At 37.9% G+C, this 22,306-nt stretch overlaps 2 pseudogenes; one reads left to right on the forward strand and one right to left on the reverse strand.

Moving 5' to 3' along the window:
- LOC131776774 (leucine-rich repeat-containing G-protein coupled receptor 5-like) overlaps positions 1-22,306 on the reverse strand; it is a 133,893-nt pseudogene that overhangs the window by 103,220 nt on the left and 8,367 nt on the right.
- Positions 8,497-9,021, forward strand: LOC136282501 (uncharacterized; annotated as a pseudogene).

The raw sequence follows: 22,306 nt of genomic DNA on the forward strand, positions 1-22,306 counted from the left end.
CGCAGTTGAAAATGTTATGAAATTTGCGCATCTAGATTCATCATCATCATTATTATTATTGTTATTATCATTATCATCGTTAAAAATGCCCCAGTCTTATCATTGTTAAGGTGTAGCTTTGTTAATTAGATATTCCAGGAGTAAGTGTTGCCTCGCTCATGCATGAATGCTATCCACTAAAGAAGGAGCAATACCCCGAGCCACAATCGCTTCCTGCTATCTTCGAATCGAGTAGTGGTACAAGGTAAAGACGATTATTGACTTTTTTCTTGATATGATGTCAAATCCGCTGGACTGAATAAACTGTGTTGCCTTTGTGTAAATTCCACTTGCTACCGAGGGCCCTAGAGTGTCTTTCCAATTCGGGAAGGAACGTCAGTTTTGGGTAGAAAAACTCCCATATCATTTAATCCAGTGCGACAGTACCACAGCTCTAATAATCAACGCAACTAAAGAAGTTTCTTGTGTTTACAATCAAGCCGTACTTTCTCAGTACAGGAAAGGGGTTTAAAGGGCCTGAGCAGGAGAAACTTCGAAGCCGTAAACAATGCACAAAGAAGAAAACATTTACTATCTATTTCTGTTAAGGGAACCAAGCCAAAATAAAAGATGGGGAAATACTCAAAAGATACCCTTCAAATATGCTAATGAACGAACTTGAGTTGAGCTATCGATGAAACAGTAGCTGACACTGTAAAGTGATGATTTCTCGCTCCGTTTTTAAAATTAATATATCACAACAGCTGATTCGGGCAGTTTTCCTATTTTAAAATTTAGATAAAAAGCTCCACTAGAGACATGTTCTGTCGACTGGAATCGTTCGTACGAGGCATTTTGCAAAAACTTTCTATCGGTTTGAAAGAAACCTTGATACAACGTGCTGATTGTTCACGTATTTTGAAAAAAGAAAAAAAAAAGCAAATGTTCGAAGCGACCGAAAATAAGTCACGATGGCTCTTCCTCAAAAACAACCTTGTGTTAAAGAATAATGTTGAGTCAGTCCGTAGTAATTTAAATAAATTATAATCCGGATTAAAAGGAATATCTGCATGGTGCATGACAAAGTACATAATAAAAAAAACTCTCGGTACGATTTAAATAATGTGCAACTATTTTTAACGTTATCGGATATATCTCGCTAAAAATTTAACCTGGCCTTACTAATATTCAATTCTTCTAAGGCCGAATAGTATCATTGTTGATACTATCTGCAAATCCGAGTAGAGGTAATGATTTCAAAACCATGAGACACATAATATTTAAATTACTTGGTTGGAATGAAAATCTTATCCAAAATTTGAAGAAGTAATAAACAGATTGTTAAAATAAACTGTATGTGCTATCCTCTGACCCCTGTATGGTCCAATATTCAAACATTTGAAGCTGCTTACCGATTTGAAATGTCTCATAAGGATTAACTTCACTCGTGATCATAATCGACTCATTGTTTATTCAGCTTTATTTATTAAATTGAATTGAACTCGCCTACTGATAAACTTAACGAAATATTTTGAATCATCTTTAAAAGATGTATCCTTTCAACCCCTCTAGACACATATTTCAACAGTTACTTTAAGGAACCCTTGGGCTAAATTTTTTCTACTGATTAAAAAGTAACGATACGGCGAAAAAACTATTTCGTTACCGTTAGCTTTTATATAAACTTCAAACTTGTGAAACATGAGGCTTTATGTGATCTTATTATGCAGTTATAGACGGTTAGAAAGCGGTGGCTCGAGCTATTGGGTGTTTGGCTCCATAGTTAACCACATTTAATTTAAATTTATTGATTTCCGATTTTTTTTTGCTTTTCATTAACGTTGATTTACAGTATATAAGTCTTACTTACAGCGTCAACATCCCCTTGTAGGAAACCTTGATGCCAGCGAACACTCCTCGTGTTAAATGCTGTAACTGGTTGTTGGACAAGTTCCTGGAATAAATAAGTAATTTTAATGAAGCGTGAACTGTGCTGTCTGCGACGTGTGTTTTCCTAGCTACATCTTGAAAGCGCCCGATACTTTTTCGAAATAATAATGTTTGTATTTACCTCACACTAGTGGATAATTAGATCAAGTTACTCTACCCTCGAGAGATTCTGATGCAAAATAACATCGTTCAATTAATCTGCCAATATTTCAAGGCACACCATCTGGTTTTCTAAGCAGCGGTACAAATTTTAAAAGATGGCGAAAACTTTGATCAGATTAATCGCTTGTCGATGATTAAAACTCGAATATTGAAAGAAATGGAGGACTCATTTTAAATCACCTGTTGTTATATTCCTTTAATCTCGCTGGTGATAAGACTGAATAGTTTATTGAAACGCCAAGTGACCAGAGAGAATCTTTCAGTCGAAACGATGAGGAGTAACGTTGATATTAGCGCATGAATGTATTGTGAAATTCTTTCAGAACTCTCAGCAAAGATTTATTAACACACTAAATATTAACTGAATTTTCATTTGAGCCACGAGCACTAATTTTCTAGTGAGTGACATCTATTCAAGAATAGCGGTTTTACTGGGCGTTTTTAGTGCTGGTTGTCTTTATGTGGCCTGAGTAACATTGTAAAGACTAAATGACTGTAAGTATATGAAAATCACACATGCGCACAGCGGATAAAGAAATGAATATGGAAGCGATCCTCGTAGTAATGTACACTACTTAACCAGTAGTCAAAATAGGGCCTAAAAAAAATTCAGCAGTAGTAAAAATAAGTTTCAAATCCCGTACAGGCCTGAATTTTTTCAGGCCCTTTTTTCACTTCTGCTTAAGAATTATTCATTACTGCGAGGATCGCTTTCCTATTCATTTCTTTATCTGCAGTTCACCTATATGATTTTCATATATTCTACGGTCATTTATTCATCGCTTAACGGGTTTATTTGGAACCAACATAATGATCAGCTCCCAGTTGACTTGTTAGCTCAGTTGGTAAAGCGCTACACCGATATCGCAGAGGTCACGGGTTAAAATCCCGTTCAGGTCTGATTTTTTTTTTCAGGCCATATTTTCACTACTGCTTAAGAAGTGTTCATTACTTCGAGGATCCCTTCCATATTAATTGTTGAGACTGATTTCATGCCATTATGAGCGGTTTTGTGGCAACTAACTTCGAGCATTCATCAGGGGTATTATAGCGGTTGTATTTAAAAGCTCACTAGCGATGTCTTCAAGCGGTTGCCTCAGACAGTTATCAAACGGTTGTCTTCAGGCCTTCATCACCGCTGTTGAAGCGCTTGCCTTAAACCGTTCCTCAGCGGTTTATCAGCTGTTGCCTCCTGGTGGTCTCGCAGCGAATGCGCCTCTGAGCCGTTTTTTTGTGGCTACTGCCTCCTACAGGAGGCGAAGCCGCAGGAGTTGTCGAAATTAGTGAGTGAGTGAAACAATAGAATTCTGATCTTGACCCAATTTCGACCCGATGTTTCCCGATGCTACTCATAATTATTGCTTTTTTCGGTGTGTCTCATTGATTCGACATTCGCATTCGATGTGCATTCGATGCACAGTTGAGTTCTCTCTTTTTGTGATTTCTAGCTTAGAGCCACTTGCACATTGTATTTACCGACTTTACAGTTCTTGCCGTGACACTACGGAAGTCAATAGAAGACGTCAATCATCTCACAATCAATTCAGGATTGCACGCGATTAAAAAAAAAAGTGTTTTCCTTTCAGAAATAGGTGTGATCGGCGCATCGTGAAACAGAGTAGATTTTTTTTTTGTGAAGAGAGAGCGTTTTACCGTTTAAATCAGATGCCCAGATCGGAAAACATAATCTTTCAGTTCTTGCCGTGACACTACTAAAGACGATAAACATCTCACAATAGTTCACAGTGGCATCCACCGACGCATAATTGAAATCAAAACTTTTCCTTGCAAAAATATCTCAAGAGATGTGATCTGCACATCATGAAAGCTTTGCAAAATTTTTTTCTTCATAAAAAGAGAGCATTATTCTGTTTGAATCAGCGGCTTATGCCGAAAGAGCCGCTAAATTTGCGATGCGAGGAATGGTGGAATATCTTAAGACACGGAATGACGGAATATTCTATATCGCGAAATGCCTTTTGGTATGAAACAAGTCTCAAAAAATGGAATTGCAATAAGATAAGAAAATGTGTTAAAACTTGTGCTATACCAGTAGCCACATGCGGTCCTTCACTATTTATTTTCTAAAGGATGTCTTGAAATGTTGAATTTTTTAATTTGTGTCTTAGCTCTCGGGGGTCTACGTTTTTGCTAAAACCGTTTCGTTTAAGCGTTTCATCAGCAGTGTTGCAGTGGTTGTATACCACAAGCGTTCTTTAAACGACCTCTCTCAACCAGAATGCACTGCTGTGAAGTGGCCATTCTCAACACTTTCTGTATAACAAAAAGGGAGGCCAACTTATATGTGATATTATTCGGCTAAATATATCTTTGCAATCTTGACCGAGAAACGGTTTTTTTTAACCTCATTTAGTTTATTTAAGTATCTGTCGTCTATTTGCTACGTTTTTTTTGGTCCTTATCATTCCATATTCGCGATAACGAAGCCATCGACAAGAGGTCGTTCTGTACGAAATGAAAGCCTTAAGGATTGGCAAGATAACAAGCTGAGAGTTTGCAGAGGCCATGCTATACAGCATTTCAGTGGAAATTTAATCAGAAAACTCCTCTCGGCACCTGCATTGGAAGGTCTCTGTCTCTTTGTTATTTTTATGCACTTGCACGTCAAGGGTCGGTTCCTGGTTAAATGTCTTGCCTTTGTACACTTTTGTGTCATAGGCGTTAGTTGCACTTGGAAAAAGCTTTCTGAGATGTGTTTTCTTAGTGGATAAAATCTGTCGACATTTCTTAGTACTACCCTGACTTTTGCGATTAAAGAAAATCCTTTCCAATGAGCGAAAACATCAAAAGCACTGTAAAGTGCTTGGGTGGGGCAGGCAGATTTCGGAAAAAATCGAGTTAAATAAAAGAAATCACGGGGTGATTGTCAACGCTAGTCAGTCGTGAACTTTGTTAAAAGACAAAATTGGCACCTAGCAAGAATTTTCGTTTTCAAAACTGTGACGAAAAGCAAAATTTTTAGGAGTATAAGGCAATCAATGGTATGAACGCAGCTTCCCACACTTGGGTTTTAAACGAATTTTTACGGAGCTACCAAGATTTCGCACGCCGAGGGAAACAAAATCAAATTCTGAGTTTTAGGCAGTGTAATCTTCCATGCGACTCTGAAAATGAAGACTGCCCAAATAACGATGCAAAGTTAAGCAAATTCCAAGCTTTGGAATTCACTTTTATACCATACGCTACCTAGCTTTCGGAGATGAAGCGTTTATTACACTGTAGCTATGAAGCAACTGGAATAATAACCAAAAAAAATGGAAATTTGCCGTTATTTCTTCCTCAGAAAGTTTGCGTGAACACGAAAAAAACAGAACAAAAAAAAAAAACGAACCTTAATTTTCTTTAAATTCTCTTCACTACTCTTGCAATGTCAGTTTTAGGGCCACACGAGACCATTCCTGACTTGCCCTGCTTCTTAGGAGAAGCAAACAACGTTCTCGCTCTGAACTTGGCCTTACCATTCAAGACTTTCACACTGCGACCAACCTGCAGAGTACACCGTTTGAAGGGAATATCATTCTTGCACCCCGAGGTCAGTTATATTACTGAGTGAAATTAGTTCAAGCAAGACTATCAAATAGAGATCAAACGTGATTGTTTGTGGAAGATACAATGAGTAATTGAGAACTTATTTCTTCTGAAAAATGTCCTTATTCGTCAAAAAGTCTGATTTAACTTCAGCAGACTCGCTTAAATAATTTATATCACAGCTATCGTACTCTTCACACTTTGTGTCCTGTTCGTTTAAGGAATTTTTAACCTATGCAATCACTATAATATTAACAAATGGTTCATTTCCCATATTTTCAAATTTAAACAAAGCCGAAGACTATTTTACCAGACCAAGTTCAAAATGGTTGTCTGAGCAATGAAATTTTAGTTCTTCCGTCTCTAAATATGCTGCCCGAATTGGAGTGAAAATTTCCCGAAATTACCCAAGGACTATTATGTCTACCTCACATGTAACACAGATGTCATCTTTTTCATCAATTTATCCTGCTGTGGTTCTTCCTACTTGGCAGCAAATTCGTACACAAATTTATTCTTGGGTCATAATAACAAAAACAATAAATAGTAACTAAACAAGCGAACGCCAACGGAAAACGAACGAAAAAAAAAAACACAATGTGTATGTTAATAACAAAGTCTTTCTTTTTCTTTTCTTCTTTATCTCATTTCGTGGTACTTAAATTCAATTTTGTTTTTAACCTTCGCAAAGAATTCTTATTTGGAGCTGAGGACAGCTCCATCTGAGGAGGGAAAATATGTTAAAAGACAAAATTGGCATTTAGCAAGAATTTTCATCATGCATAGGTGTTTTTTCACTTATTTGAACGTTGAAAATGAATGGAAATAATATATTAGCATAAGCCATTCATTAAACATTGTAATAAGCCAATTGATCACTTCTTCTTACTTTTGGCGATCTTATCTTACAGGTAGAGTTTGGTTACCTTTTCCTTATCGTGATGGTGAATTTGACATGGAGACAAATGTTTTTGCGTAAACTTCCGTATGCGGCTAGATATCAGTATATTTCCATTATGTTGCTAGAAGATGATTAATTACTAAGAAAATGACTCTACCTTATAAAAATTGATCCCGTACAGGAGTTTCTTGGAAGTAACCCTTCCTTATGCTTTACGGCTTTAATATTCTCGTTTTTAGGTTAAATCCATGTCGAATTCCCGATCCGGAAAATAGTTTTTAAATTTTAATTCAGCACGTTCGACACCTCCTTTTCTTAGAGGTGACTTAAAGTGTAAACATGTAGTACTTTTCATCTTCCGCACTGAATTTGTAATCAGATAACTTATACGACTGGCACGTAGCTCTTTTAGGGGCGGTACCTTGGGTGTGCCCTTTCTTCTCCGAATTTTGTGTTTATTCTGCTGTTATGCAACAGCCTTCAAGGAGGGTCTGAATGGGGTTAAGTGTTTAGTGTTATTTGCCTATATTTTTTAGTGTTTACTGTTAAATTGGCCATTTTTTTAATGTTTACTGTTCTTAAAAAAAATACTGTTTAGTGTTTGAAAGGAGACCCCAAAGTTTTTTTAAGCATTTTCAAATTTATCTGCTCTTTTAAATTCTGCAAGAAAATCAAGAAAATCACTCGCGAACAGTGAGCCAAAGCTGAAATGCTCTTGTCCTTAGAACTGATAATGCGCCTTACTAGACCCTCAGTACTAGATGTACTTAAGGGGATACGTTTGGTAATCCACACAATAGTTCCTGAAAAGTATCGCTTCTGGAAATCCAACCAAAGTAGTGTTTGCGAAAGACCAATTGCACTTAAAATTGGGCCACAAGGCAAAGTACCGGCGTTAGACTACGATTTCGACTCTCGATAGTCTCGTAGAACTGCATTTACACCGACCAGTCGAAGTAAATGTTCGGAGGGAAGTATTCAAGGATGCGCGGGACCTATGTTTTACCAATGGCGTAGTCTTCGTTGCAGAGAGAGGCTCATCAGCAATCCGTTTCATTGAATTGAAAGGCAAAGTACTTTTCAAACCCGGACGCCTAAAATCGCGAGCTGATTTGCTTTCGCAGCTTAGTCGTTTCAGATTGTCACTTGAGGGTACAGGTCCAGTTCTACAGAAGCGGTTGACGACACAGCTGAGATCTTAAGCTGCACAAGTCGAGAATAAACAAATTATCCAGATTAACCCACCTTTCAGTAAACCAACTTCCATCTGTGCGGCAAGTAAGGATATCCTCTTGTGTGCAGATGATGAGCAGAGAAGCATAATGCAGCTGGAGTTAGAGTACAATGGAGTGGCTATCATCAGTAGTAGGCTGAGAAAGATAAACAACTCCAATGACGTGACAAGTATTGAATCTCTTTATGTTCTGCGGCAATCAGCATACTTGGCAGCAACTGGCGCAGCTGGAGGGTTATATGGTTGTAACCTCGATTCTGTCAATGTTGAGCGACTCTTGCGGAATTCCTCAGATTCTTGTAAGGAAATCAAGAGGCTGTATGGTTATGAGGGCAACATTGTTTTCACCGACAACAAAGATCAAAAGGTTAAGACCTTTAATCGCTTAAGTGCAACAGTCGAGACCTTGTTGGGTACTGGCCATGAAGGAACCGTTGATGGAATTGAAGAAAGCTGCTCATTTACACAAGTTCATGCAATCTGTTCCTTGTAGAAAATTTTTTTGTTTCTGATATAGCTGCTGAAACAATCAAACTAGTTTCGGGGCTTACTGGCAAAGTGTCCTTTCTTCGCAACCTCGAATGTCTCTATGATAGTTTTGGAATTGAGTGCACATACCATCGACGCGGTCCAATTATCTCTTCAAGATGCTGTGTGCAATGTTTCATCTGTAAATGCTTATATTAAAAACACAGTCGCTGAAGTAAGGCAGCACTATAAAATGAAAGAAACAGCAACAATAAATGGCCCTGAAGGAACTGTTTCCAGAAAAACACAGGAGCCATTGGTGCTTCTCGAAAGAGGTATGGAACAGCTACGAGATAACGTTAAGAATGTAAACGAGGACTATCTTGGTGACATTGACCTGCGTACGCTGCTAACAACTCAGAGGGAGAACCTTCATGCAATCTCCCACTTCAAAAACGAGACTTTCACCGCTCTTCAGTATGCTCAAGACTTTGGAACAATTTCAAAGGAATCTTTAAAGGGAACAACGAAGCGGGATGCGAAGTACTTCACACTTGAAAAGTCTTATTATCCAGTGCCTAAATCCAGTGTGTAGTTACGGGACGTAAATGTAATGAAACCTCCTTCAGCTGATAACGTTGACCCCAACATTGAGGCAGCCATGAAGGAATTGGTTGACAGGTATCGACCTGTCAAGGACGGTAAGAAGCGAATCAACAAAAGAAAAAGCGGGAGCCCTGCCGCCACCTGTATATCCCAGTACGCCATCGTGTACTAGAGTAACATTCCAAGAGGATGTTTAAGATGATCCAGGGACAGACAATGAAGAACGAGTCGACCAGGATACAAATATTCCACGAACTACAAACGAAGTACCGAGAATCACCTTTGTTGACGAAAGCATGCTCGGAGTTGTCGCAGTTGGTGACGTGACAGACCTCCCCGAGCAAGGGGATGAATTCGACACCGACTCGGAGAGCGATGCAGACAATGATACAGACATAACGTTCAGCAGATTTGATCGCGTCGCCCGCATTCATTTCCGCCTTGATCTCTAGAAACAATTGGGACTATCAGGACAATCAGGACTATTCAGGTATGGAATATAATCAAATGTTTTTGGCCAGGATGGAGTGAAATGCCTGTCATTTTTGTTGACCATTATACATTCTGAGTAATATAGCCGATCTTATTGGTAAAAGAAATATTCTGTTATTGCATTCATTACTAGTCAAATTTAAACACTCATTTATGTTAAATTTCATTTTGGTGTATCCTCGCTGTAAAAGCGCTTTAAGAATAGAACTGTTATGAGTTATACAAGCCAAAACTGCGGTAGTCTTCAAATATCGTCGGTCATAAGTTTGTGGACATCTTTGGCAGTCTCAGTGGACACCTTCGGCAGCCTTCAGACATCTTCGACAGCTTTCGAACATCTTCGACAGCTTTCGGATATCTTCCTCACTCTTCGGAAGTCTTGAAATAATCCCGAATTGTTAGTAAATGGCCAAAAAAGCCTCTTTGATACAATAAACATAGGCCCAATATAGATATTTCTCCTTTTAGGGCGTAGTTTGTTTGTTTATGAGAAAAAAATAATGTTACAACGAATTTTTTAATGTTAGTGTTTAAATGGCTAAAAATTAACTGTTTAATGTTATATGGCCAAAAAAATAAGTGTTTAGTGTTATCGAAGTACCTCCATTCAGACCCTCTTCAAGGACTATTTTCTCTTACGATATCTTTTCAAGTCTGATTTTAATTCTGTCAGTAAGTTTATTATAAATTTTATATTGTCAATCTTGTTTTTGTTTTGCACGAACTTGGCCGTAAGACCAAGAAATTTAAGTTAGAAAGACATTTTGTAAAGCATAAACATCGCGAAGGTATCTACTAAGGATGCGAACTCTGTTCTGCGTAGTTTAGCGTGACTCGCTAGCTAAGTGTAAAAGCATGACGAAGGTTAGAGACTGACAGCTCAGTAAGTGTCACCTTTATAAGCGGTGACCCACACTTTCCTCGAGAGATCAGAGCCAGTCCCCGTTGTATGAACTTGCGTAATAAAAGAGAGAATAAAAGAAATAGTCAACTGAACGACGAGTGTTAGGAAATTACTTCTAACAACTTTGTCGATTTGAAACACGATAAATTTGAAAAACACGAGGGAATTTCTTAGATCTTCGCGCTTTCGACATGGATGGTCTTCAATTAGTAGTATCCCTCACAATTTGATGTGATATATTTTTGCAAATTATTGAAGCTCTCCGCAACAGGACACATGATTGTGATATCTTTTTCTCCGAGCAGTAAACATGCACTCTAATTTCTTTTCTACTTCAGTTCTCATTTTTAATTTTTTAACAAACACCGACATTTACTTCTCACTAGTTAGGCTCTATATTCCTTCGACTACATAGTTTTCCTTTCCGGTTGCGGCTACCCATTTTTATGGTCTTTCTTCGTAGAAAAGTTGAAAACCTTTCTCAAGTACGACTTATGACAAAGAATATAATTTCCGAGTCTGATCTTTGCGCCGTAAACTTGATCGTGGATGGTGATACATGTTTGCCCGTCTCGCAAATTCTTCTATTATGTGTTTGGTTGTGCCCTACACACAGAAAATGTCGTCATAATACCTCTTCCAAACAAGCGGTTTAGTTTTGCTCTGGTTGATAATATTTCTTTTCCATTTTTGTCATAAAGAATATGTTGGCAAGAGCTACGGTTATTGCCGCTCCGTGGGTTTGTGAGAAACAGTGTTGTGTTCCGGAATAATAGGGAGTTTAAGAAAATCACGACGGAAACGGCAATGGTAATGTCACTACGAAAGGTTTAATGAGCAAAAAAAGTGGCTGTGCACGTCCGCTATAAATCTTTGTAAATTTCTTTTCGTCCTCTGCAAAACAACAACGTGAAATATCCAAACTTTGCGTTGTCTGGAGAAATTTAACGACAGCGGCTTATTTTTTAAATTTCTATCACTAATTTAACGCTGTGTTCCCATAATATTCAGTTTCGAGCAAGAAACAAACTAAATTACTTTAGAGTATTGCGAAATTCGTAGGTAAAATGTGAGTTCTTTTTTTTCACCGAAGTTATAAAATTCGCGTGTTAAAGGTGAGGAGCGATTGGAAAAACTAAAGTAAATCCTGAGGTGTTTTCTGTCTCAAATTGCTCCGAAATCACTTAATATACAAGAGCATAGTTCTGTTACTCGTTTTCTTGTTTCTCCTTTACTCCTTGCCCCGCTACTCTGTTTAGTAGCAACCCCATCATAGAGGGAAGCTCTAGGAAGCTGTTCTTTTTTTAAAGAAGGCAAATACTTTAATCAGACTCATTGCCTGACGAAAATTAAAACGCTCGAATTTAAATAAACAAAGGAGATATTTTTAGATAACCCTTTGTTAGATTCCTTTTAAACTCGCTGGTCGTATGTTCAAAACGCAAACTGACCAGTATTAAAGTCGAATATGAATAAATTCATTTTTGAACGCCGGGCTTCCTCGGAGTTGCCGTCCTAACCGCTTAAAGTACTACCGCTTATTGTTCTTTTTTCTTAAGGACCATTCAATCGCATGGTCGAAAATGCACCTGTAGGTGACCACTTCAGGCGTTATTGTTTCTGTGCAACAAATTTTGCCCAAGTTTAGGATCCTTGGGTATTTACGCGACCCAAGAGATTGGAAGACAAAAGCAACGTGGTATGGGGAGAGAGAGGTGATTGATTGTCACTAGAAAAGCGTCGCGCTGTTTTCAAAGTTTAGGATGTTAATATCACTTCCTTTATCGTCCACTTTAACTTGTTCATTTTATGACTGAATATTTCCGAGAAAAAAAACATATTAACACAGCTCTTAGGCAGCAGAGGTAGTTTTATGGCTGGTACGGGAGTACAAAAGCGCAAAAAGTGTGGTTTTCAAAAAGACAAGGAGTGATTCGCAAAATTTTTTGGCTTGCCCAGTTTTTGAACTTCGAATGTTGATAATGTCAAAGAGGGTTTCTTTTATAGCTTGCGCAACGTCAGCGCATGAAAGCGTCTTTTCCAAAAGGACGCGAAATAGATTGAAACATTAGTTTGGGTCAATCGAAAACGGTGCGGAAGTTTTTGTATATTAAATACCGTTTATGACTGTGGTAAACAAAAATCATGCAACTAGAGCGCGAATGCTTGTGAGTTTGATTGTTTACAAAGACGTTTTGGACTCAAAGAAGTCTCAGAAGGAATTTCATGGGCAGTAAGGGAGATAATTGTACAAATAAGGTGTCGTCGTAAAGATGCGGAATGGGTAAAAGATGTCGATGAAGTCGCAGAAAAAAGATTTTATCGTGTGGCGCATGCGTAAACAGTTTAAAAGAGTGCGATTATAAAAAGACGAAGAATGGGTCGAAAAACATTTGGCTCATTAAAAAAAATGTTTGAATTTTGTTTTCAAGCGCAGAGTGGATCGAAAAACTTATTTTGCCCGGTGGACGCCGGCGCCAAGATTGAACTTTCTTAACTCCCTCCCATGTGTCATCCATTTGATAAGCAACATCAGGATATGAAAAATAGATTTTAATCTAGAAAAAATCAAATAACTAAAATCTTCCTCAAGCTAATCCCAGGAAACATGATTGGGTTGCTGACGTGCTTGAGAGAGCAGAAATTTGACTTTGGTGAGTTTTTTTTTGAGGAGGAGCATAGACAACATTTAAGAGGGGTAAGGATTTGAATCAATTATCTTTATTACTTGTTCATGCGTGTACCTTCATGGAAAAGAAATTAGAGATCAAGGGACAAGAGTACTTTAATGAAAAACTATTTTCCTCCAATTCAATTAGGCCGGGGTTGTCCTAGAGACGGTAACGTTTCGAATAAATCCCACCCTGAGACTACCATTTGGACCATCTCCAGAACTCATGTTTAAGTTTAAGCTTTGAAACTAAAGGATATTCGTAAAGTTAATATCTTTTGCGGGGAAAGTTCTATGATAGAGCTCAATGCTTGAATAAGCTGTCTAAAGATAAAACTATAAGAATTTTCCGAAACCAAAACAAAAACTTGTACCCGGAATCGAAACTGCTATGTCACAGGCACGCCATGATCCTTATGGATAACGCATGTTTTAAAGCAAAAACATTCCTTGGTAAAATCATACCACCTTAGGAATATGAAACCTTATTATCGACTCAATGGGCTAAAGGGGGTTGAACAGCGAAGATTATTTGCCAGTTATGTCATCATGTTGAACGAGTTGGTGACACATAGTGAGCATCATCGAATTATATTGATTGAATTAATTTCATAACTGGATCTAACCGTGAAAAACGACATTTTGTTATCCAGATGCCATGGTTCACTTAAGTCCCCCATTGATGTAGATAAGTCTCTCACCGAAGACTCCAAATAAATATGTAACGTAAGAGGACTAAGTTGCACAAGAGAAGTTGCCAATCTAAGAAATATTGTGTTATTTGATATTTTTTGACAGAATGTTCAGAATCCAACTCATTCTGATGTGAAAGCCCAAATCATGTCTCTATACCTCGGCGCGTGGTCTAAAAATCAGTAATGAATATAATGTTCATAAGCTAAAGAATCGAAACGTCCTCCTTACAGATATTCCAGCCTTGTGTTGTTACTAAAGACTCCTGCTGGCAAGTTCTGCAACTTGTTCTTGGACAGGTCCCTAGAAAAAAATCAACAAATAAATTACCTATTTATAAAGGGAGTAAGTTTCTAAAGAAACTGTGGTGCTGCAACTGATTTGATAACGTAAATTGGCGATTTACTCTGACGAAGGGCTAACGCTTGAAACCGCGGCTTTGAAACTAATTAAGGTGCCCAATTCACGTTATCAAATCAGTTAATAGTACCAAATTACCTAATTACCTTATTTACTCCACTGTTAACCTAAATTAAATAGCTTACAAAAAATAAATTAAGGACTTGCAATTTCCTTATAGTGCTTGTTAATTTGCGCTTCACGCAAAAATGAACTTGCTATGAGTTTTTAATTTGACTTCAAAACATTTGCCAATTTCATAATGGCTGATCTACGGAAATGTACATTCATCAGGATTATCCTTATGTCATTCACCTTTCCGATGGAGCAGTGACCATTTAAACAAGATAACTTTTATCGACTCAGTAATAGATCAGTACACCTCCTCCAACAATTCAGTTTGAACTTCTCAGCCAATTCCACATCTGTGAGGAATATTCGTGGCAAATTATTGCTTAACAGGTCTTGAACAGTTTTTTTTTTTGGCTCAAATAATTACCATAGCAACACTACGGTCTAATACAGTGTCACCCAGTTTTAGCTTTCCGTGTCTATCACTCAAAAACGAGTGCGGTGAACCCAAGATTTAATTATTCAGTACCGGTCAGCACATTATGACCCAGCTCTTGGACACTAACAACAACAACAACTTTATTAATCTCCTCAAAAAGGCTTTTCAGCTTAATTTACAAAGTCAAATTTCTAAAACTTAGTTTTCCAAAAAAACCGTTAAAAAATGCTGTTTTATTTTTGCTTTAAACACATCTAAATTAGTGATAGATTGAAACTCATCTGGGAGACTATTCCATAGTTTTTGGCCTCTGAAAGTAAATGCGCGCTGACCTGCAGCCGTCCTACAGAGTGGTATATGTAGGCGGTCCCTATTCCTAGTGTTGCAGTTGTGCACTTCCGATCTGGTTTTTAACTTCTCACAAAGATATGGAGGTGCAATTCCATTTAAGCATTTAAATACCATGGTAGCATCCCTAACCGCAAGTTGTTTAATAATTGGCAGCCACTGTAACTGCTTAAGAATAGATGTAACACGATCAAATTTCCTCGTTCCAGAAACTATTGGGGCTGCAAAGTTTTGCACTGATTGTAATAGCTCAATGTTTATCTTGGTGGTATTAGCCCATACTGATGAACAATACAATAATTAACCGAATATTAGAAAATCAATTATAGTGATCAACGTACGCCTGTCAAACAGATATTTTACGCGATTAATTTGACAAAGGCTACCTATACATTCCGAAGTTACTTGAGTTACATGTTCGTCATACGTTAGATTACAGTCCATTGTAACTCCCAGGTTTTTCGCAGACTTAGATGATGTAATCTCTTTGCTGAGTAGTGTAATGCTTAGATCATCTGGTATCTTCGTCATGCGGCTATGTTCCGAAGATCCTCTGTCAGCTGATCTGCGGCTAAGGCAGCATCACGTACAGGAAAGGAGAGGTATGACTGTGAGCCATCAACATAGCACTCTAACGACCCTACCCTAGGTACAGATGGTAGATCGTTGATGTAGATATTAAACAATGCCGGGCCCAGGTACACCATACGAGACTAGGCGGGGTTCAGATGTCTCGCAACCAATTCTCACCGACTGTTTTCTTCCGATCAAGTAGCTTCTAAACCATTCTATTGCTTCTTTAGAGGTACCTATTGTACATAGCTTCTTTAACAAGTACATGTGATCAATGCTGTCAAATGCCTTGGAAAGATCTAATAACACCAGGGCAGTGACTTGCTTGCGATCCACTGCCTCCAGGGCTAGATCTGACGTCAAAATGTTGAGTGTCTCTGTCGAATGCCGTTTCTTATTCCCACTCTGGTGTCCACTGAGACAGTTTCTCTTTGTTGCATATTCGGTAAATTGATTGAAAGCTACTCGTTCATATATCTTAGATAGAGCAGTAACAACGACACAGGTCTATTCTCGTTGGCTACTTCCGGATCTCCACCATCCTTTGAAGTTGGAACAATTTCAGATTCTTTCCATGGTGACGGAAATACAGATGTCAAAAGTGAACTGTTTATGATATCGGTCAAAATCGGGAGGATAGGCGGTAGAGCATCTTTCACTACTGCCATTTGTCATTTATCTTTCCCTGGTGCTTTATTTGAAGGAAATGACTATACAATCCTATTGACCTCGAAAGAGGTAGCAGCTCGAAATTGAAACTCATTTTCTTCGGGTATAAAACTGACAGGGAGTTTCTGATGTGAAGTAGGTAGACCATTGACTGATGCGAGTCTTATGGCTTCCTCTGAGGCACGTACTCCCACCTCCGTAAAGAATTCATTAAATTCCGTCGCAAGTTCTTTCATATCCCTATAATAAGCTGGGCGCGACTTCTCCCTAGTTGGTATGCAGTTCCGTATCACCTTCCACCGTTCACTAGAGCTCTGATTATTTTTAACCTCATTCTGGACATACTCCTTCTTGGCCTCGCGTAATACCCTCTTTACGTCGTTGCGACAGTCCCGATAATACTGCCAATGCACAAGAGCAACCGTCTCTCGCGCGATTCTATGAGCTTGATCTCTTTTTGGCATTTTCTCTTTGATCTCTTCATTTATAAATGGAAATCTCCGATGTTTGATTTTAATTTTCTTGATAGGTGCATGATTATCCAGAACCCGGTAGAAGGCTTTGTTAAAATGGGGCAGTTTCTCATTTACATCGTCAGACAAAATGTTTTCATACCGAGGGATCTTGTTAAGGTCGCTCAAAAAGCTCTGAGGATCGTAGTGCTTATAACTCCTAGTGACAACATAAATAGCCTGTGGCTTAGGCATCCTTAGATTTAACACAGCAAAGACTAAATAGTGATCACTGATGCGAGTTTTCACTATACCGCTATCCACAGTTATTGCCGGGTTTGAAGTAAAAATGACATTAATCAGAGTTTTAGATGTTTCTGTCACTCTTGTGGGCTGGGTAATAAGCTGCTTCATATTCAGACTTGTACACAGGTTGTTTAATGTTTTTGATTTAGAAGAACTAACGAGCATTAAATTATAAGGGGAATAAATTTGGACCCAACTTAAATTATCGAAAAGGCTATTTTGTTTTCAAACTTTCAGCAAAAATCTACCACTTTATATGCTGATTGCAATTTAACATGAGAAAAAAGGTGTGGTCACCAAACTCGCTTTTGAATGAGAAGCATTTACAGTTACAGTTAAGACTGTTTTTAAAATACCGGATAGTAAAAATGGTGAACTTCTGCGGCATGGAAAGAAAATATTCGACTTCATTAAACCTTGGGTTTATGAAAAATAGGAAAACTGTTTAAAAGCCTCCGTAATGGTCATGAGTTTTTCGCTCTCGTGCAGCGAACCATTAAATGGGTTTTCATAATGAGCCGACCAAAAACGATTTTCTGTTCATATTGTTATAATAATTTCAATGCTACCCTCAGAAGTAGGTCTGTCTCACTATATGTATCAGCTTTAAGTGACTTCTTTCCCATGAATATAGAGGTCATTTCTTAAGGTGCAAACTGGGTCCAATATAAAGGAGCGTTTCATTTGATCTTCAGGGTCAGTGTAGACATGTATGGACAGGATCGGGGGAGGGTGCGATGAGGGCATCCGCACCGATGATCTACTTATTACTGACTGACGGTTACAAAGAGGGTTAAAGAAAACAAAATCTAGTAAACACAAAAATTGAAACACAAATACATAACTAGTTCTTTATCAAGTTTAGTCAATTGGTCCATCTCTTTAGCATTTACTAATGACATAATCATGAATACCATCTACAAACTTTATCAATATTTATTTTGACAAGACTCCGTCTTTGAAAACTCTACTTCTTCTCAATTTTTGATCGTTTTCTTCGTTATAATCTAGTTAGTGAAAATCTAATATAATCATAGCGAGCTTAAAAGATTTTGGTCAACGGCAAGTGTAGACTCACGGGAAGTGTTGCAACCTTCTAACAAGTGACACGTATGGGTTCTACAGCAGTTTGACAGCAGTCGCTCGCTTTTGTTAAGGTCGATTTCAAGCGTTCATTAATTTTTTATCAGAGAATATCTCCCTTTGTTCTTAGCTGTCTTGTCGCCGTATTCAAGTGCTCCTTGGTAATTTTGAAGTGGCTGTCTTCATGTATTCTTGTGAGGGTTTCCAGTGGTTGTCACTCTTCAGCGGTGATGAGGCAGTTGCCTATAGCTAAGGGCATTCCTGAGCGTTTTTGTAGTGGCGTTTGTCTTCATTGAGGTCGTAGAAGCCGTTTTTGAAGCGTCAGTGGTTTTGTGGCAACTATCGTGAAGCATTCATCAGCAGTGTTGTAGCAATTGTCTTACTCTGTTTATCGGCGCGTATGCAGTTTTGTGGGGGATTTTCAACAACTGTTTTGCAGCGGTTATCTTCAAGAGTTCCTCAAAGTGGTTTCCGGCGGTTTATCTTCCATTTCCAGGCGTTGTTGGATAACAATCCAACGCTGCTTTTTTCAAGCGTATCTAAGAGATATATCAGCGGTTGTCTTCAAGCGGTCATCAGCGGAGCTGAACCGGTCTCATTCAAGCATTCATCAATGATTTTGTATGAGTTGTATTCGACCAGCCATTAACAGTTTAGTAGTAAGTATCTTTAAGTGGATTTCAGTGGATTTGCTGTCGTGACAGCTGCATGTCTTCAAGAGTTAATCAGTAGTGCCATGCAGATGTCCTCAAGCGATCATCAGCGGTGTTGTAACGAATATCTCAAGCGTCAGCGGGGTTACTGTAGAAGTTGTGTTGAAGCGTTCATCAGCAGTTTGTTTGCGAATGTCTTCAAGCTTTCATCAGTGGTGTTGTAATGGTTGTATTTAAGGGTTCATCAGCAGTGATGCAGCGATTGAATTGTAGAATGGCTTCTCATGGCTACATATGGGTTGTAGGGATTTGTCAAGCATAGGCGGAAATATCTATAAATATTTATACGAGGGCTGGTTGACCACAATGGCAGCCCATGAACACCCCAGGCATCATCATGTATTCAAATGAGACAGCTGTTAGAGCTTTGATAATTTTCCACTCCCTTTTTCATGGCACAGTGATGGCCTGCATATTGAGATTTACTACCTGGCTCTCAGCAATAAGCTGATATGCTCCTCATGCAGAGCACTTTGTATTAAACTGATCTAAGATATATCGACGATTCTCTGTTTAGTTCGAGTATTTTTACATTGCAAGGGTAAGTGTTCTTTGATCACGATATGAAATAATTAGTTGAAGAAATTTACTGAAGTCGAAATATCCAGCTGATCTCAATATCGTTTTCTTTTACTTATCTCGCCGTGTAACTTTCCAAGCTGCTTTACTTAAGGCATTAAGTTTTTTCTACCTAAAAGTCTTACAGAGCCGGAAGAGAGCCTTGAGGATATCGTCATGATGGACGAAATTTTTCCAAGTTTATCATGGACGATCTATTTCCCATGTGAGGGTCATTTCGCCCGTCAGCGTGTTAGAAGAATTATTCTCTAACACTCAGTTGAATCTCCTTTATTTTCTGGTTGAACTCTTAGTACAATTCTTACTCTCGGGAACTAGCCCAGTCTTGATCTCATTCACCACAGTTCAACTTATTCCTTTCGACATAAGTCCACACTGTTCTATTTTGCTATATTCTCAGATTGAAAGATGCTGTGCACCAGCTTATAAAAGTGACACCAAAGATGACACTTTTTAGCTGTCAATCTTCTTACATCGCAATCGCTCCGTTTCAGCTAGCGAATCACGTTAGAGTACGTACGACAGTTCCTGCATACTAAGTATGCACCTTCGAATCGTTTACGCAATCACAAAATCATCTTCTACCTTAAATTTCTAAATTTTACGGTTAAGATCGGCCAGAACGAAGACAAGATTGATAATATAAAAATTATAATTAACTTACTGACAGAATTGAAATTACGCTTGAAAAGATAGTGTACAAGAAAATAGCCTTAGAGGATTGTTATATAACAACAGAGTAAACAGAAAATTCGGAGAATAAGGGGCGTACCCAAGGTACCGCCCCTAAGAACACTACGTGCTATTCGCATAAGTTATATAATTACAAATTCAGTACGGAGATGAAAAAGCATCCACTATTTACAATCAGAGTCACCTTTAAGAAGAGGTGTTGAAGGTGTTAATTTAAAATTGAAGAAATATTCTGGAATCGTGAATTTGACTCAGAATTTGACCAAAAAAAACCAGTCTGAAAGTAATCAATAGTATAAGAAGCAGGAGTTTCCAGGAATTCCTGTGCGAGGTTAACTTTTACCAGAGAGATTTACAACTAGAAAATTGACATAATTAAAAACATAGCTTATCACAAAATAGTACAACAAGATCTAATCACCGTAGAAACGGAGCAACTGTTTCCGTACCAAATTCACAACCGCAATAAGAAAAAGGTGAAAGAAATTGTACTTAGATGAGATCGCCAAAAGGAATAAGAAACAATCAACCTTTCCTATTATAATTTTGTATCGAATGGCTTAAAGTAATATAATATTTCCATTCTTTTTCTCAACACCAATATAAGGAAACCCTTACAATATTTCAGATTAAATATAGTTCTATTTTTATCGTTTAACAAGTGTCTATGTTCTACGCTCAAATCGAGCAAAAGAATAAATACTCTGATATCCATGGTCCGACATAGATATCTCATCAAAGTTTACTCATCACTCAGAAATTACATATCACTTGAAGGCTATCTCCGGAAATACTTCGGTCATATCCAGGAGAAATGTTCACTTTTGGCCTCCAAGTCTTGGACCACAATGCCCTTTAAAAAATTTTAAGTTTACGCAGGAATTTTTTTTCACAGCTTCTAACAAATCATACCCTTGTCGCTCGTGGAATATCAATTTCGTTACTAAATTTAATGGGTTGTCTTTGTCGTGTTGTAGTTGCTGTTGTTGTTGTTTCTGTTTTCCTTTCATCTACTTAACATTTGCAGGTGGGCTGTAGGGTCTAACTTAATATTGTCATGATCAAGCTCAATGTGTGGATCTTAATATGGAATAGCGGATATACTAATTTTTAAAGTAAATTTGTAAATCAAAATGCATGAATTTCGCAAATAAGCAGTAAAACCATCATCTGTTTTTTACCGAATGAGTGTTCAAAAAAAAAACCGGCAGAGAAACCCACGATCGAAAGTAAGACTAAGTCAATATCTCAAACTCCTGCATGAATCTGACTGATAATTAACCTAAACATTTTCAAATACATTGAATATGCATTCATTGGTTTTTTTCACATTCTAATTAGCTACCGAAGTATAAAAATCTAACAATTTTTAGATATGCTAAGTAAATCAGTTGGCTCTTCTTTCTTTTCGACAGTCTGAACGGAGATAGAAAGGGAAATCGCGCGACGCATCTTGTTCAACAGTTATGGAATGTAATTCTTATTATTTCTTATGAAATTTCTTATAAAATTACAAACGAACATAAAATGATTTTGTCTTTAGCATAACCTCTCGTACTTTAAGCGATCATTGTGCCACTTCCAAATTCGAACAAAAGCCAAATTTGAGGTTTAATTGTATACATGAAAAAATTACGCACGTCTGATTGGCTGAAAGCGATTGCATTTTTCATGTAAATTCTAAATATCGCGCACTGCCAAGATTTCGTTCTTCTCGACTTTCTGTGGTGAGTTTTCATGTGTAAATCATCAACAAGACCAACAAGTAACGACATGATTTCGAGTGCAGTTTGGTGTAAATAAGCACACATGTAAATTTGTCAAAGACCACACACTGCACTGGCCCTATGGACTAGTGCAATTTTGTTGTCTTTGGAAATTTATTAGTATTTATTAACACCAAATTGCACTCAAAATCATGTCGTTACCTAAACTTATATGATGTATTAAGAACTTACAGTTTTCCTGTAGCTCGGGGAATTTTCTCTGGAATTGACGTAAGCTGTTTCGTTCCACAGTCGGCCGATACTAAGCTCTTCATGTTACCTTTAAGGACTTTGCATTGGCACTGTTGAGGGCACTCTGACAAACAAAAACAGGCTTCCATTAAAAATTGATATTTGAATCATATCTGTTTGTTCGAATCAAATTGATGATGGCACGTTACAAAGTATACCATTTGTTTCGCTAAGCATTGTTCAAAACCATCCAAAACTAAAATGCTCTCTCATCGAAATGAAGACATATTTCACATCACATTTTTTATTTCTATTCAGCCGTTGGTGCAAAACAGCTCATTATAATCACGAGCATGATTTTTATCCGCCATGTATGAAAATGATCTAAAATACTTAATTATTGGGATTTGTTG

This window comes from Pocillopora verrucosa, chromosome 1 (genome assembly GCF_036669915.1).
Source record: "Pocillopora verrucosa isolate sample1 chromosome 1, ASM3666991v2, whole genome shotgun sequence".
NCBI classification, from domain to species: Eukaryota; Metazoa; Cnidaria; class Anthozoa; order Scleractinia; family Pocilloporidae; genus Pocillopora; species Pocillopora verrucosa.